Source organism: Metopolophium dirhodum, chromosome 8 (assembly GCF_019925205.1).
Source record: "Metopolophium dirhodum isolate CAU chromosome 8, ASM1992520v1, whole genome shotgun sequence".
NCBI classification, from domain to species: Eukaryota; Metazoa; Arthropoda; class Insecta; order Hemiptera; family Aphididae; genus Metopolophium; species Metopolophium dirhodum.
The window spans coordinates 10,287,810-10,304,874 of NC_083567.1; the positions used below are offsets into that span (position 1 = coordinate 10,287,810).

Genomic DNA, 17,065 nt, shown 5'->3' on the forward strand with positions numbered 1-17,065 from the left:
GAATGAATACACGCGCATCGCATATTATATTATTCTCTATTGATTTGCTAGTTATTTTTTGTTCACAGCTCAAAAATGACAACAACGTAAGAACACAGATGATAACTGCTCATCGTCGGCTGAATGTATTATTTTCGTAACTCGTGACACCACATATAATTATCAATTAATTTTCGGAAGAAGTTGCAAACATGCTTTAGTTTATTTATGTTTTGTTATCAACGATAATTAAAAAAAAAAAAAAAAAAAAACAAGAACCATTATATTTTAACTATTACAATATTTACAAATGACGGAGAAACGATTTCCCTTTAATATCAAAATGTTGGAGTTTAGGCATATTCTGCCGAAATTCAACAGCCGATTTCGCGGAAGAGTAAATATAAATAATATGATGTGTTATATTTCTCTTCGAAATGTTTACATTTTATTACTATGTGAAACCTCAAAATCGAATTTTTAATATTGCAAAATAATATTAGACCGACGTCAAGAGTTTCATTGCCTATCAATATTTTATATGATCACCCTGGGCTATGGCACCACGTATGTCCATAGGCATAAATTTGGGGGGGGGTCTTAGCTCCTGAAATGTATTTCCTAACATAACCTCGTGAGAGTAATAAATCATGTTGTTACGTGTTATTCTATAGCCTCCCCCTCCCATTTTTAAATCAAGTTTAAGCCAATGCACATGTCATCTCGTATAATATGCTATGAGTGTTGCACAATGGTCGCAGCAGAGTTCTCGAAGGAAACGGTCGTGGGGTTTTGATTGACCTTATATTCGTGCAAAACTCCAAACTAACGCCGTCAAAAATAATGTCACATAATTTATTCGCGACAAGTAATGTAATCCCGTCTAAAAAGTAAAAACTATATAGTTTTATGCATTTTCAAGACCGCACGATTTTCATTAAACCGGAGATGGATTATGACTATGTTCGTATTTAAACTAAACTCAAGTAATTAAGGGTAAAAAAAAAAAAGAAAGTCGCACTTGTTATGTTTGCCGAGTACTGAATGTCACGTTTTTATTATTATTATTATTATTATTGTTTGGAATAATAATAATAATAATAATAATAAAGTACACTGTACTTATTACTATATGTTATGTATAATATATATATATATAGACCACTTTACTGCTTTCAGTTTTGTATTCGTAAGTAAAACAGCTAATAAATTTTAAAAAAATCACCGTGTTTACAAAATCTCTTTCGTATATTATAAGACCTAAAGAAGCACTTGAGTTTATTAACAAAAGTCCCTATTTAGTGGCTTTTTTTAATTCCACCGAATTTGCACCACCCGACTTGTATTTTACGGGCGGCGCCTACCTACTAGCTGTATTCAGTGTTAAGTACCATTATTAAAGCGGACCGTGGACAGTACGGCTCTGGGACAATTCCTTTATAACCCCAACAAATCATTTCACATAGTATAGTCGTATTGTTTGGTTTGATATAGTTCACAGCAGTATAATAATATTTACCTTCTGTTGTAGGTATGATAAAATATAATAGGTGGCTGCAGTAATGTGTAGTGACCTTTCTACTAAATTACCATTCACACGAAAATATAAAAACCGATAACTAAATAATATGTTGTTAAAGAATCGACGTAAATTGTGAATCATGATTTTTTTATTAAACGGAAACGGCTACAAAATTGTACAAAGTACTAGATTTCAGCGAAAAAGAAAATTAGGCGGACCGGGTAAGCGCTATAGGCCCGGTAAAAATATACTCAATACATAGTTATCGATCCAATAAATTGAGTTATTGAATGGATAAAAATTTAAGTAGCTTGCACAAAACTATAATACCTCATCGAATCGTCAAGTTATCGACTGTTAGCCACTATTGATTCATTAATTTATGGACCCAACTTTGGTCCAATAAGTTTTATTGGTTCAATAAAATTAAATAAATGAATATCAAATATCTTCTGTTGTCGACATAATATTCATATTATCAAAATAATAACGATCCATGCATGGCCTTAGATTTTTGAACCACTCTGAACCACTACAATATGTGGTTCAAAGTATAATAATATACAAATAATAGTTTGCGCAACCATTTTTAATATTTTATCTGTCAATACAATTTTGTACGCCTAACTGATAAAACTAATGGAGCCAATAAATTATCGGATCAATGAATTAAATATCCGATGATTTTTGTGCAACCGGGCCGTAGAGTCAACTGTAAATCTTGAATAATAATTTTCGGTTAGTGAGTGTAAAATATCATAATAATGATTAGATTTATCAACGAATAATGTGCATGATAAATACGAATTAAACATATCGATTAAAATGTACACAGTATTGTCGTAATGCTTTAATGGATAAAACCTCACACCGTACACTTACATAATATATTGAACAAATATTAAAATAGGTCTTATCGTTTAATATAAAACTGTTTCAACACCATTACTAATACTGATCATCGATCAATAATGTTATCATTTAAGCAATCTATGAAATAAAAAGTATCGAATCTTAGTATATTATTATGTATGTATACATTTAAATGCGAAATACCAAATAAATATATTTCGAAAGTATACTGTTATAACTCTTGAATAAATTAATAAAAAATATTGTTTCCCCACACTCAAAATATATTCTCAAGAGTATTTTTTGTGTATATATATTCGTTTCAAATATGTATATTGTATACTGTGGTTCTGTATACCTAAACTACAACTGAAATGAGATAAAATAAAAAAAATAGAATTGTTTTTAGTCTTTATATATTATAATTTCTTTTTCTTTTTAGGACTTATACTAAAATTGAAAACTATTGATTTTTTTTTCCAAAACACAATTTAATTATCTTAAAATAATGATATTATACATTTTGAGTTATTGTACATATTATTATAATACAATATTATCAAACCAAATTTCTTTAGTTGAACACTACTCTTTATAATTGTTGTACTTTGTTTCGTTTTTTTTAAATAATATACGTTAAACTTCACAACAGCCCATAAATCAATCATACTGGACAGGAAAATCTGTTGAGCAAGTTTTGTAAAATTTTACTAGGCAAAACTTAGTCATTCCAAGAGATTGTTTAAAACTAAAGTTTTCAAAAATAGAAATATATTACACTCCGGCGCAAGGCCTGTAGGTAAGATGTCAAAAACGGAAACCCCGAAAAGCGTAAAACAATGGTCGGAAAGAATATATATTTCGTATAAAATAAATAATCAAATGTAAAAGACAAGATTTTACGATAAAAAATATCATGCGGTATGCTATAACTTATAAAATATGCATCCTACCTACAAATCAAAATGTTTCATACTTCAAGTGATGTGTTACGTGGTTTTCTCATACTTATTCGCGCTGTTACCGAGTGTCTGCAATATGACTACCGCGGTATTATTGGTGACATTTCAACCTGTCTAGCTATAATAATAGTATGCGATTTGATAAATATCATTTAAAATAATAATACACATTGACCGTGAAAACATTTTTAAGAAAGATGGGCAGGCAATATTATTATTGCAACGTCGTCGAGTAAATTATAACAACACATTATTACGTTCTATGGATAACTTCTTGCCAGAATATAATATTATGATTTTTTATTACTGCATTAAACATAATACTATTATAGTATTAAATATTATAGTTTCAAATATTAAATCTCTTTATTCCGTGTATAACTGCGTATAGGTATATATGATAATGTAGGATACGAACACACGTAATAAATTTCGCTATTTCCGTTTCATTGGAATATGCTTTGACATTATAGCACGCCACTTTTTATATTTAACACGAATTTAATTCGACAAAATGATTATTTATATAGAGTTAAACGACATATTTATGTACTTTTTGGCGGTGGTTATTTATTTTGATTTTATGATAAAACGAATAGAAATAAAATGTTGTTTGGCACTAAATCTTTTTGTATATGACGTTAAGTTGAAAATAAATAAATATCGATTTTAAACTTGTCGAGTTCCATTGGAAAAGTGCTCATTGTGTGTCTCGTGTATGACCCATATTTTTATTTTTATTTTTTTAATATTTGTATCGTAAATAACTTATACGATGTAAAACTAATTTCAAACGCTCGTCATAACATGACAAAGTACGAACAAATGGATATTTTATGCATAAAAAAAAATTAGTCGCTTTTATATCATTTCAGTTTAACGTGACAGTTTTTTTTTTCAGAAAACCTATGTTTTGCGTACGTTTGCGTACCAATCATATGTCTCGACGATTTCTAGTTTTATGACGACGTTGAACTTACACAATAATAATATGCCTCGTAATAATACCATAGAATATTTTCAGAGGTATGAAAAAAATAATTCTGAATACCTATAAAAGTTCTAGTATGTTGAAGTGTATATTTTAACAACCAGTGGCTGTGGGACATTAATTAATTCAAATTAACACTTTCCCACTACTTTTAAACAAAACTAATTGGCGTGTAAAATATTATAATAATGTTAACATTATTATTATTATTATTATTATTCAACCTATTTGTACAGAGAGTAAGTGGTAAAGTTTTTCTAGAGGTAGGTAATGATTTATACATCGAACATAATGGAAACGCAGCAAAAAACTAAAACCTATATAAAAGCTCTCTTCTGTGAATAAAATATTAATAATGATTGAGATCACTTTTTATGAAATGTTTATTGTTTCTATCACAAGTTATTACAATTTTTCTCAATAATTATCGTCGTACCAATAATATTGAACAGTGCTTAGCCGCCGGCTTAGGTACGTCGTATCGGTGTAACATCCATGTAACAAAACAAATAAATAAAAATGTATAGTTTTATCATATTTCCGCCTAAGTGCTACAACCACTGTTTAAATAGGATAAAATGGCGCTATAGAAGCATAAAGAGTTTATCCGGCGCCGTGCGGATTAATATTATTATCATACTAGTGCTATAAATAGACACTAAGCTGTAAACCGATTGCCGGTTATACGATTGATACCTAATGTAAGTATATGCGTGCAGATCATTACATTGTTTGACGTGGATAAAATATTTCGTTTTAAAATTATTATTGATACCTACCAACCTACCGTATCATAGGATATGTTTGACAAATAATAAATACCGTTAAATAAATACATATATTTACTAGTATTTAAACCATTTTTCTTTTAATTATTTAGTTACTTATTTATTTAATCATTTTTTTTTTTTAACTGTACAATACAACATTGTTACACACTATGTACCTTTAGACTTTTAATTAAAATGAACAGTTTTTCATATTATTCAGTTTTCTGTTTAACATTCGTGAGCAATACTCGTATTACCCATATACTACTTCAAAACACACACACGCCCACTGACAGAAATAAAAATACAATCACTTTAAGGCCGACGAAGACTTTACAACAACAGCTATACTATATATAAGTCGATAAATTCGTTTATCTCGTCGCGATGACCACCTGCAGCTGCACCGACAGCGCGACATCACACCGTTATCATATTTACCGAGCGAATCGCGTTTTAAGATTATTGTCGCGACAAAACCTCTCGGCCATTACCAATCTACAGCAGATTTACAGTTATTTATAATTAAATGCACGGACCACGCGTATACATTTATCACACTCGCACATGTATAATACATCAACCCTGTGCCGGCGGCAGCGATAATGCCGAAACGGGAACTCGAGGAGAAAATTAATATTATCGGTATTTATCATTCCGCATAAGAGACGCGTACTACGCGAGACTTTGAATGGCGCCAAAGGCATTTCAAGCACAAGACACTGATTTCGTTTAATAGGTCTACGGTTTATAAATCGCGTTGATAACTTGATGATGTGAGATATTTCTCGTAAAGAGTGTAATATAATATTATAATCTATCCGCGTCCCGAGCGCCAGTCAAGACGAGTGCAATCTTATCACTCTGACGGGCTGACAAATGTCCCACGAAAGCCGAGTTCGCACTTAGTCGATATTATATAGTTGCGCTACAAGTCTATAATAATAATAATTATATTAATAATACAGTGTGTGCGAATGCTAGGCGCCTGCGTGTGGACTTGTTCCAGTTTCCTCTCCTCGCTCAACTATCTCGCGGATCGTGGCCCAAACAACTGAAAACTCCAAAATCGTTGTTAACCTGCAAAGAATATAAACTATAATATTATTATCCGATGAGTCGACATAATAATAGTATATAATAATTATAACAAGATTTTAAACTAGTAAACTTAAGCTACCAGCTATATGTAGTTATCCCCCATTATAGTGTGTAGCTAACCCTCCCCTCTTCTCAACTAACCAGGATATTTTAATCAATATATTATTTATTATTAACATTAAATTATGTTATATAAAGTATAATATAATTATTATAATATTGCCGAACAACCTTTTTCCATCATAGTCTTCGAAGGTTTTTTGACCTACCATAGTTGACGAAACCGGCCCACAGAGTTCGCCGAAATCCCCCCTTCCCCCCCGTAAACGCGTGACCGATGGGCGAATCTGGCGTTGGCGTCACCGAGGTGAGGGTGCAGGCTGACGGGTTTAGGGTAAACGTTTAATTTCCGTCGGAAACGCATGAGACGCCGCCCGTAACGGATATTGGACGTGCGGTCGTCGTCAAGTGTGTTGGTCTAGTGCGGCAGATTCCTTTGTGTTAGGACAATACTATATTATGTACTATTCAGCATAATAATTTTTAGTTTAGTGTTTTGTAAAAATATAATAAAGGTATACAGCACGTTGCCGTAATACGCAATCTTTTAAATACAAGGTATAATATTTTCATCTATAATATTATAACGCACGCACACCCATACTGGACAAAAAGAAAAACCAATATTTACCGACTCGTGCAATCATATGAAGAAACCAGATTTCTCGGCTTGTATACACGTTAGTTGTGACCGTCAACCTTTATTCGGGCTTGCGTATATAATTGTGCCAAAAGTCCTGACTCTCTGGTAAAAAAAAAAAAAAAAACTATAATAATAAATTATATTAAAATTACGTCCATAATATCGGTGCTACATCAATAATTGGGACCATCGATTTCAATGTATACCTACACATCAACAAAATGTTAATATTTCGACTATTTATTGTGAGATGTTTCAATTGTGCGCTTTTGACAGTCGACAATGTTTGCGTTCTACGAAAAAAGACACGATGTTTTTTAATTAGCTCATGACATTTTCCACAACATCTGCCATATAATTAAAAAATATATTTCTAATTCCAAGGAAATAAACTGTTAGTCCAAGTCAGAATGTCAAATATGTAATAAGTACAACAATTTGTAACTAAGTGCAAGCTGTGCAAGTTTTTTCCAAAATTCTTGTTTTCATACCAGCAGAGTCGTCTGTTGTACAAAACGATATGACGTACCTATACGTTCCAATAGTATACTTTATTTTGTGTTTACATGTTTTTTAGGTATTGCGACGTTGCAATTAACAACCGAATCGCGTACATATATAAAAATCAAATTTACGGAATCGCGTTACGCAAGCGAATTATTAAAATCCACACGATTCGACAGTTTTGCAGCAGAATCGTGTTGCAGCCACAGATTTGCTGTACTGCGGTGAAAGGGCGTGAGCAAAATATGTCTTCAGTATTGTACTATACTACTGTACAATGATAATAATTGAATGCATATTATTATAATATAATATGCAATAATACGGTAAACGTGGCTGCGATTTGCACGTGAAATTTATATATTGTATCACATCACGCACTAATATTATATTATAAAGGGGAGCAACCGCGTTTTCCGAATTTCCGTACGAGATGAACGCGGTAAAACGGGAAAATGTCGTGGCCCACCACTCCGTACGACGTGGATACCACGCGGCTTACGATATCTGACAACCCGAAACACGGTTAGGGTCGGTATGTACCCACTATAAATATTATACGCATAGCATTCGGGCTGATCGTCCCCGATGCGTGTAGGCAGGTACCTACTGTAATTTATGCTTCTGAGTATACACACGAACGCGCGTGCATCAAAAAGTTTTAAAAGCATCCGCGCAAGTGGGTAGGTACACCGAGCGCGCTAATTGTTTAGTTCGTGACGACGTCGTCGCGGTTGCCCGTCGGCTGACGTGGTTGGTGCGGTAGGCGGCGGTCGGAATACCGTAAACGCGGTCACAGATATGAAGACAACGACGACGACGACGACGTTTATTATACAGTTTTGTTGTCATTATCGGGAGGGGGTGTGTACTTCAGCTTACGGATTTTCGGCGGAACGCGTTTTCGCTCTCTCGCCCAGTAAACGCGAATTTCAAAGCATAAGCAGAACGCTTTGAGGAAATGAGTTAAAGCATATTTTACAATATAATAATATTATATATTTTTATCTTATGTATATAATATATACATGTCGAATTTTTCACTGACTCACTGATCGCTAGGATCGCAAACATCGAAGTTGAAATTTTGAATAGTGGTTCCTCTAATGATCTAGATGTACCTATACAATAAGAAAAGATTTTCTGATATTCATATTTTGAAGAGGTACTCGAACAAGGATTTTGAGATTCAAGATGGAAATTAAAAAAATGCCATTGCTTACAGATTATAATAATTGTAAATTGTACTAGTAGAAATTAGTACCTATATTTTTTTATAAATATATATAAATGGTGTACATGCACGTCTAAAACCGTATTAGTATTAGGTAAACACTTTTACCGGACCAGTTTACGTTGCAACGTTTACATGCACAGTTTAAACCGACTTACCTTAATTTGAATTAATAATCTCATATGTCATATCGCAATCCTGATTCGGTTGTTGTGATGTGATCCGTATTTAAATGCATTTTGTACTACCGTAGTTATTTTAAATGTGAATTAACTAAACGGTTTTTGGGTAAACCGAATTGATATTAAACTGAATTGACGGCCGTTTACATGCATTTAACTCCGGGAGTTAACTAATTCGAATTGAGTTAAATCGGTTTTAGCTGTGCGTGTAACCGTAGTTGACATTGTTAACAGACAGCGAGGTTCACGAGGTCAGGTAGTATTATTATATTATTATATATACTCTCTTCAAATATGAGGGTAAATCATCAATCAGTTAAGATGAATAAGTATAATTATGAAGTTTTATGAAAAACAAAAATAGAAATTAAAAACCCTAGTGACCTAGTGCATCCATGTTACGCTGAGTGTGTACCTATAAGTCGTTCACCCAATACAATTTGCCTAAACCATTTTATAATGCGTTTTAACGAATAACGAATTCGTGTATAGTCTTTAATAATATCAAATACTAGCTACTCGTACATGGCGTTGACTGTGACAAATTCAATTACGCCAATGGATTTATCCTTAAACCGTTAATAATACATCATATTTTTCACACAGTCGTGTTGGGTGGTCGGGAGGGGTTTGGTTTTGACCAAAATATATTAAATACAGGTTTAAAATTATATAGGTACAATAGTTATAACAACTGTTTTATTTTCTGTACCAATGGCAACGCTAAATATATAATCGAAAACATATTCGTTTTTCGTGAGCCAACAAATCCTTACATAAGCCCTGGGCCTTTTTAAAATGCAAAATTCAAAATTTGGCTTCGAGGTACACATCCTTGAGTATATAAGAATGCACCTGCATCAAATTTCCGAATCACGAGTACGATCGATTTGGCTGTGGATCACTCACACACACACACACACACACACACACATACACGCACGAAAACATTGCCTTTTAATAAAATAGACTATAATATAATAGGTAGTTAAGATTCTCCCGAGAGAGTAATATTTTGTACATCACGATGACGGCAGTCGTTTTTTTCCACGTGGAGTACACAATAATTACATTTAATTGGAATTCGTAACCGATAGGTAGATACCTAGCGATATTATGTGCGTGCGACCTACCTACAAAACGCTATCCATATTTATATGTTACTGACCATATCGAAATGAGCATATTGTTATAGTACGCCGATATACATACAACGATTGTATTCATCACAAATTATTATCCGATCGATTTTGATTTATGAAAACAAAAGATTGTTGAACATTAATATTTTTAAAAAAAAACACACACACACACACGAAATATATTATAATGTTTTAAGTCACGACCAGAGGGAATCACGTGCACCCTCGCCCCCAATTTATTACAAAGTGATGTTTTCGTGCACAAGCTCCACGCTCGTCGTCGAACGTCATGTCAACGAATGGGGGGGGGGGGGGGGGGTACGCTATACATGCTTTATAATGACATTGTACGTAATTAATACGATTGTTGATTGATGCTTATTATTTTGCGTGTGTCAAAGATAAACACGTTTACGGTAACGTTTAATTAATGTTGTACAGAAGGTATAATAATAGTAATATGAACGCAGCCTTCTGCCCGTTTTTCATTTTTGTTTATCGCATACATCAGTGTCCCACGGCGCAGCGTGTACCTGCGCACACGTTTAAATAATTCCGACAATGTCACATGCACGTCATTTCTGAAGGGGAAAAAAATGCTGTTTCTGATTTTGAAACGTTGATAATCCACACCTATTTTTTGGATTTTTACTTTAAAAATAGTAATTATTGAACACACGTTTTCCTTTAAATTATATCGGTAGGTAGATTTTTTTTTTTTTTGATCACGTCATTGTCAATCATTTTTTAATAATAATAAAAAAAAAAAACCATTTTTACTTTTGTTTTCACGTCGAAAGTTTGAAAACGAATGTTACACAATATTGACTCGGAAAATATATTGAAATTTACATTTTGTGGTGTAAAGTGCAAGTTATTACCCACAACACACGTGCGCGCGTATAGTCGAAATAATTTGTATTCTTTGGGGGTATCGCTAAAGTAGTTTTTAAGTTGTATTTCAGAAATAAAATGGCCAACCGAGAAACCCGCCCCTCGACAGTATATTTTATCGTAAAATTTACAAAAATATGCCTCATGGGACAAGGTGAAATACTCACAATTATTTACTCCGTAGTTCACCCCGAGATACAAGAATCGGTTACCGTTGGACTGCACAGCAGAAAGACGTATTTTGAATCTCTAGACATGTAGACCGGTAAGTGGTAACTAAGCTATATTAAGTATAATAAATTATTATTATACGTGCAGTACCTATAAATTATATACGGCAAAGTGTCTTTACAACCTTACAAGGCGAGTACAAAGCATGATACAGTGAATAAACTAAGCTTACGTGTCAACCAGAATATCTTGTTGAGAAAACAATTTTCATCATTGACAATAAACTTCCCAAGTTGTATAGTTTTATGCACTGCATTTTTATTATTTATACGTTTACGTACCTACCATAATATTATACGTATCTTAAAATATAATATTGGAACCAGAATTTAAACTGGTACAAAAAATTAATTTAGATTATTTTATAGATGCATAGTAGTACCAAACTACCAAAGTTATAATAAAGACACCGTGAACAACTAAATGTTAAACACGTTTCATTTTGGAGTTCAAACAGAATATCCAATAACAGTGTTTCAAAACACAAAAGTGATGAAACTAATTTTTTTTCCACTTAATATTTTATAGCAACCGTTTGTACAATCACTATTAGCATTTTATTTTTATATTTTTTTTAAAGGATCATAACTTTTTAGTTTCAGAAAACCGACATTTCAAGGTCAAATTCGTTTACAGTTTTTACGTTTTTAGAAATGAACTATAAAAAAAAACCCCGGGAAAGTCACTCTGGTGTATTTTATTGGACGTGCACTATAGTGTAACTCGTCACCGAGTATAGGTCACTGGTAACGATCTGTGTTAAAACTAAATTCAATGATAAATCATTGTATATACGATAAAAACGATGAGCGGAGACGATCTGCCAGTCAATATTTCCATAATATTATTTTATTATATATGTGTATTACTATTAGGAATTTATATTTCCGTTAGTAATACGGTAGCTTAAACTGATTTTTGAAAAAATGTAGCATAATATATTGTGTGTTATTAATTATTATAATAGTATAATATCATATACCTATACTATTGTTATATTAACTTATAAGTTTACCGTAGAACTGAATGAATAATGTAGTTAGTGGTGTAAACATCATACAAATACAATTTAAATATTTTGAAAACTTCGTTGTGTGCGGTGGTAAAAAATAACCTCCTGGAAATACTTTTGTGCAACTCTACTCCAGAACTATATTTTTCCTATCTGATCTATCTATTTTATCCTTAATGTGTATATTATAGGCGGAGTCATTTGTAAGATAAAAAAGATGATTTAATATAATATACACTTCGTTTGATTTCGTGCAGTTTTGTGGATTGAAATGACCTGCACGACTGGGTGCCATCGTGTATGTGTACATTTGTTTTTAATTTAGTTCTATAAATAGAGTATCTTTTCATGAGACGAATAATTAAGAAAAATGTGTGGATGACTCAGACGAAATGATAGTCCACATAAACATAAGTACTTTATTACACCCTTGTAATACAACTGTGCGTAACGTGTATCTAGCTGGATTATTTGTAGTACAAATGTGATTTTTTGTAAATCCGCAACAGCAATATGATCTTATCTTAAATTATCACGACAACATACAGACATTTTTTCTGCAACTCTACTCGACAATGGTTTGAAATATTATGATACATCTAATTTTCCACTTCTATAAAATGTATACTATGTACTAAGTTATATATAGTAGGCGGAGTTATTGGTGCGACAAGAAAAGTGATTGCATATACTATTATCAATTAATATAGTATCGATTTTATTTGATTTCGTATGTAGTTTTGTGATGACCCCGACTATTGTGTACCATCGTTTAAGTGTGCATTTGTTTTTAATTATTTGCATATTATTACCATTGAGTGAGACGATTGTTTAAGAAAGAGATGATTGTGTGAACGATTCAAACGAACTAATATATCATGTGCTCAGCATACGCTTATCAGTTACCACATATATATATACGTATTCCACGTTAACATAATATTACAACAATACGCCCTCATATACCACCTTACGCACTGTGAATGTTGGGTTCCATACTGTTGGACGATTTGTAATACAAATATGTAACTGATTTTTCGTACATCCGCGACGGCGTACAGGAATTCCATTAACCGATCGCGTACGGTAACCGATGTGATGTACCCGAACCCCCCCGAAAACGATTTATGATAAATTATAAGCGTTTTGTCTGCCGCGAGGGGAGGGCGCCGCTGCTGCTGCAGCTTCCCGTGTCGTATATAGTGTATACACATAATATAATATAATAATAATAATAATAATAAAGACATGGCCGTAAACGGGCGCGTCGGAGTAACAACACGACGAGAGTGGTGCGCTGCACATGGGGTCGTCGGGTCGAACGTGTATGATAAAATATATATAGGGATGATTCAACCTAACCCCGAACACGGGAGACAATAACAATATTACGGTCCCACACCTCTCTTGGCCGTCGGAGCTCGTGTGATAAAGTGTTATGGCCCTGTCTATATCTTCTTTATTCTCGTTGTTATGACGAACAAAATCTCCCATTCCGCCGCGAGGCTATTTCCGGTTTACGGGCGAGATTGATTTTATCCTATTAGACCTTATAATGTGCAAGTATATATTATACGACGCAATGGTATAAACCTGATATACACGAGCGCCTCGGATTTTCGTTCGTTACCACACTAATATATACACACAGTACTGTGCCTTTTTCAGACAATTCCACACGGAAAAACGCCGTTTCGATCTGCAGCTGAGACGGATGCGAGTAACCGTTATTATTCTCCGTGCGAACCGCAACATATGTTATAATAATAATCTTCTATTATATTATATTAATAAAAGGCAATGTGTGTGTGTGTGTGTGTGGTGTATAAACGATACGCGGCCAAAAGCCAATCGCACTCGTAGTCCTGACATTTTGTATATACGCGAGGATGTGCACCTCGAAGCCTGTAATTTTTTTTTTTAATTTTAAAGTTACGCACTTACAGAGGTTTTTTGGTTAACTAAAAACGAATATTTTTTTTTATATGGTGTTATTACCATTTACCAATAGGCAATTATTATAATTGTATATAACTGTAGACATGTATTAAATTTTATATTAATTGTTCAAAACCACCCAGACGACTGTGTTAGTAATGCATGAGTGGTGTACGCTTAACGGAGTTTAAGACAGGACATTGACCATTGGCATTATTTAATTTGTCAACGCCGTGCAGGATCAGCTAGTATATGATATTATATGATATTGTTCCGTAATCTCGGTTTTTAGTTTCTGAAATGATGTGTATGCGGTATGCAGATATGCCTACGAAAAAGGTTTGAGACGATAACCATACCGTTAACTGCTATGTAAATCAGTATCGTATATACAGTCAGTAAAACACTATCATCGTACTAAACAGTTTATATTTCGAACACGTGGGACGAACGCACGTTATAGTAATATATTGTATATAACAATTATATTGTTATTTTTATTAGAGAGTCCATTTGTTTGCCTACCCCCCCCCCCCCACAGACACCCCGCTCATACGTTCCCTAGTCCGCCACGGGGTACACATATGGTTTTTCAATCGACTATTACTCCGGTACTGGTTGTCGAAGAATGGAAAAATAGTGATTAGTGCTGTCGCGTTCGGTTGTTAATGAATAATGACGAATCAATCGCTATCACAATGTGGGTAAACAGAAAACTTGGTACGGTCTATTGTGTTTTGAACAAAATAAATTAAACAGGCGGAATATTGGTATTACGAGGTGTTTTATTTTCAGTGGTTCAAATATTTGATTTCCCAAAATATTAGCATGTAATGAACTTTAATAATAATGATGATAATGATTACACACAAATAAAATATAAAAAAAAATTCTCAACGGAAAATAATTACAAGAAAATTAATCACAAATAAAATAGTACCTGTAAGTATAGTTCTGTGGTATTTAAAAATATCCATTGTTATTTCTTTGTATAAACTATCAGTTTAGAGTTCAGAACTTAATGAACTTAATAATTACTTAAAATGCATGCACCTACTTAAAAAAGTACAAATATGCTTTAAAAATAATAACTTATTTCAAGTAATATACAAATATTTTATAACTTTTATTAAAAATGGGAAATTGTTTATCAACCAAGGATTTGAAAAACCCGATACAATAATACTTAGGGAAAACTCTTAAAATCAATATACATTATAATGAATCTATTTTTTTATTGCCAAATGTCCGAATTGTATTATGAATAATTTATCATTAAGCATCAGAAATATGTTTAAAAAAATTGCAAAATTAAAAAATATTCTACCAAAACTACAAAATCACTGAATACGCAAAACTATGCACTAGAAACTTTAATATATTTTTCGTAGTGTCGTGAAAATAGTTTCAAGCTAACTTAGCAATAAATCTAATAGCCAAAAAAAACATCCAAATTCAACTACAACTCCTTAACCCTATATGTATATATTATTCATGACGTATTCTTTCAATCGGTATTGTACACTACCTACCTCAATCTTTTGCAGACTGAAAAACTAATCTAAATTATTGATTACGCGTCTTGTTTCTAGATATGAAATCTGAGAATATTGTACCGATTATATTTAATATTGTGTCTGTAGACACTTTTTCTAGCAGAAAAAATGCTCCGATTACTAACTTTGTGAGGGACGTAGCAAATTGGGTTGGTTTGTACTTTTCAAAATAACCAGGAATCGCAAAAAAAAAATACTTTCATATTTTGTTAAAATGTTAATATTGTTGTTAAAATAATAATTGTTTGTTAACCTTGGAAAAAGCCGTCTCACGGGGTAACACGCATAATAGGTACATCGACGTTTCGTATAAGCATTTTATTAATCGTGACCACGCGTATTTTTTATGAATATTAAAATAAATCACACAATGAAGTATTACAAACGACTTATTTCTTTTTATTACTCGAACTCGAGACGATAGAACGGTATTTTAACTGTCGTGGCTCACAGCAATATGGACACATCATAATATTAAATATACCCCCAACATCACACGACCCATGACGATATTATGGTACATAATTTTATACCTGCGATTTGTTACTTCCATTTAACGCGTCGTCTTGTTTCTCCGTTCGAACACGATCTGTTTGCAAAGTCAACATTATATTTTGTACTTACGCGGGTTTAATATACGCGCAGAATAATATTATATTCGATATTGTGCGTACTGATAAAGTAAAATACGGTGAAAAAGTGACGTAGTAGGTATACACGCATGCAAACAACGTAAACAATATTGATAAGCAATTAATAATCGAAAACGAAATATATCGTCCAAGTACATAATATTATATAACACAAGTGGGTAATGCGTAGAGATGTAAGCTTGATAATTTTCGATTAAACATTTTCTTTTTTCGCTGAAATTGTTGAGGTCGTGCGGTTAAATAATGTTAGTCAAATGTAACAAAAAATGGAAAAATCAATACATTTAAGGAAATGTGTATACACTCAGCATTTATAATGAAGTAAAAATACAATTTTTTAATAATAGATAAAATGCATTCGTTAGGTACCGAGATGAATTTATTTGTATCTTGGATTTCCTATATTAGGTATATTTTATAGTATAATATTAAAAACGGGTAAATGCTAATACAAGTGCTCAGCTTTAAGTTTAATTATTTAGGTCGAGTATACTATATATAACTATATAATATCAAGGGATTTATTTGATAATAAATTAATATGAGAAATTATAAAATGTTCATAATTTTAAACTTTTTGAACCACTAGTAATACGTATACGATGAAATGACAAATACAATATTATACTGTGATTTACGATTTTTACTAAGCAGTAAGCAATATATTATTATCTGTATTGAAATGTAATAATATTATAATCTGAAGGTATAGTATAGTATAGTATATTGTGACGAATTTTCGATACGCTTCAATATTACTGTTTGCATATTTTAATACCTATACGTCATATAATATGGCAATAACAATTAATAGATAACACTGTTGCACATTTATTAGG

At 32.5% G+C, this 17,065-nt stretch overlaps 1 long non-coding RNA gene across 1 annotated transcript; it reads right to left on the reverse strand.

Annotated features, from left to right (window-relative positions):
• Window positions 1–5,478: 5,478 nt before the first annotated feature.
• On the reverse strand, window positions 5,479–16,197 carry LOC132949982 (uncharacterized). Its single transcript, XR_009665170.1, has 3 exons — window positions 16,107–16,197; window positions 6,869–6,982; window positions 5,479–6,156 (listed from the first exon to the last, which is right to left on the reverse strand). It is a non-coding gene; the product is annotated as an uncharacterized LOC132949982 (long non-coding RNA).
• Between the last annotated feature and the right edge of the window lie 868 nt (window positions 16,198–17,065).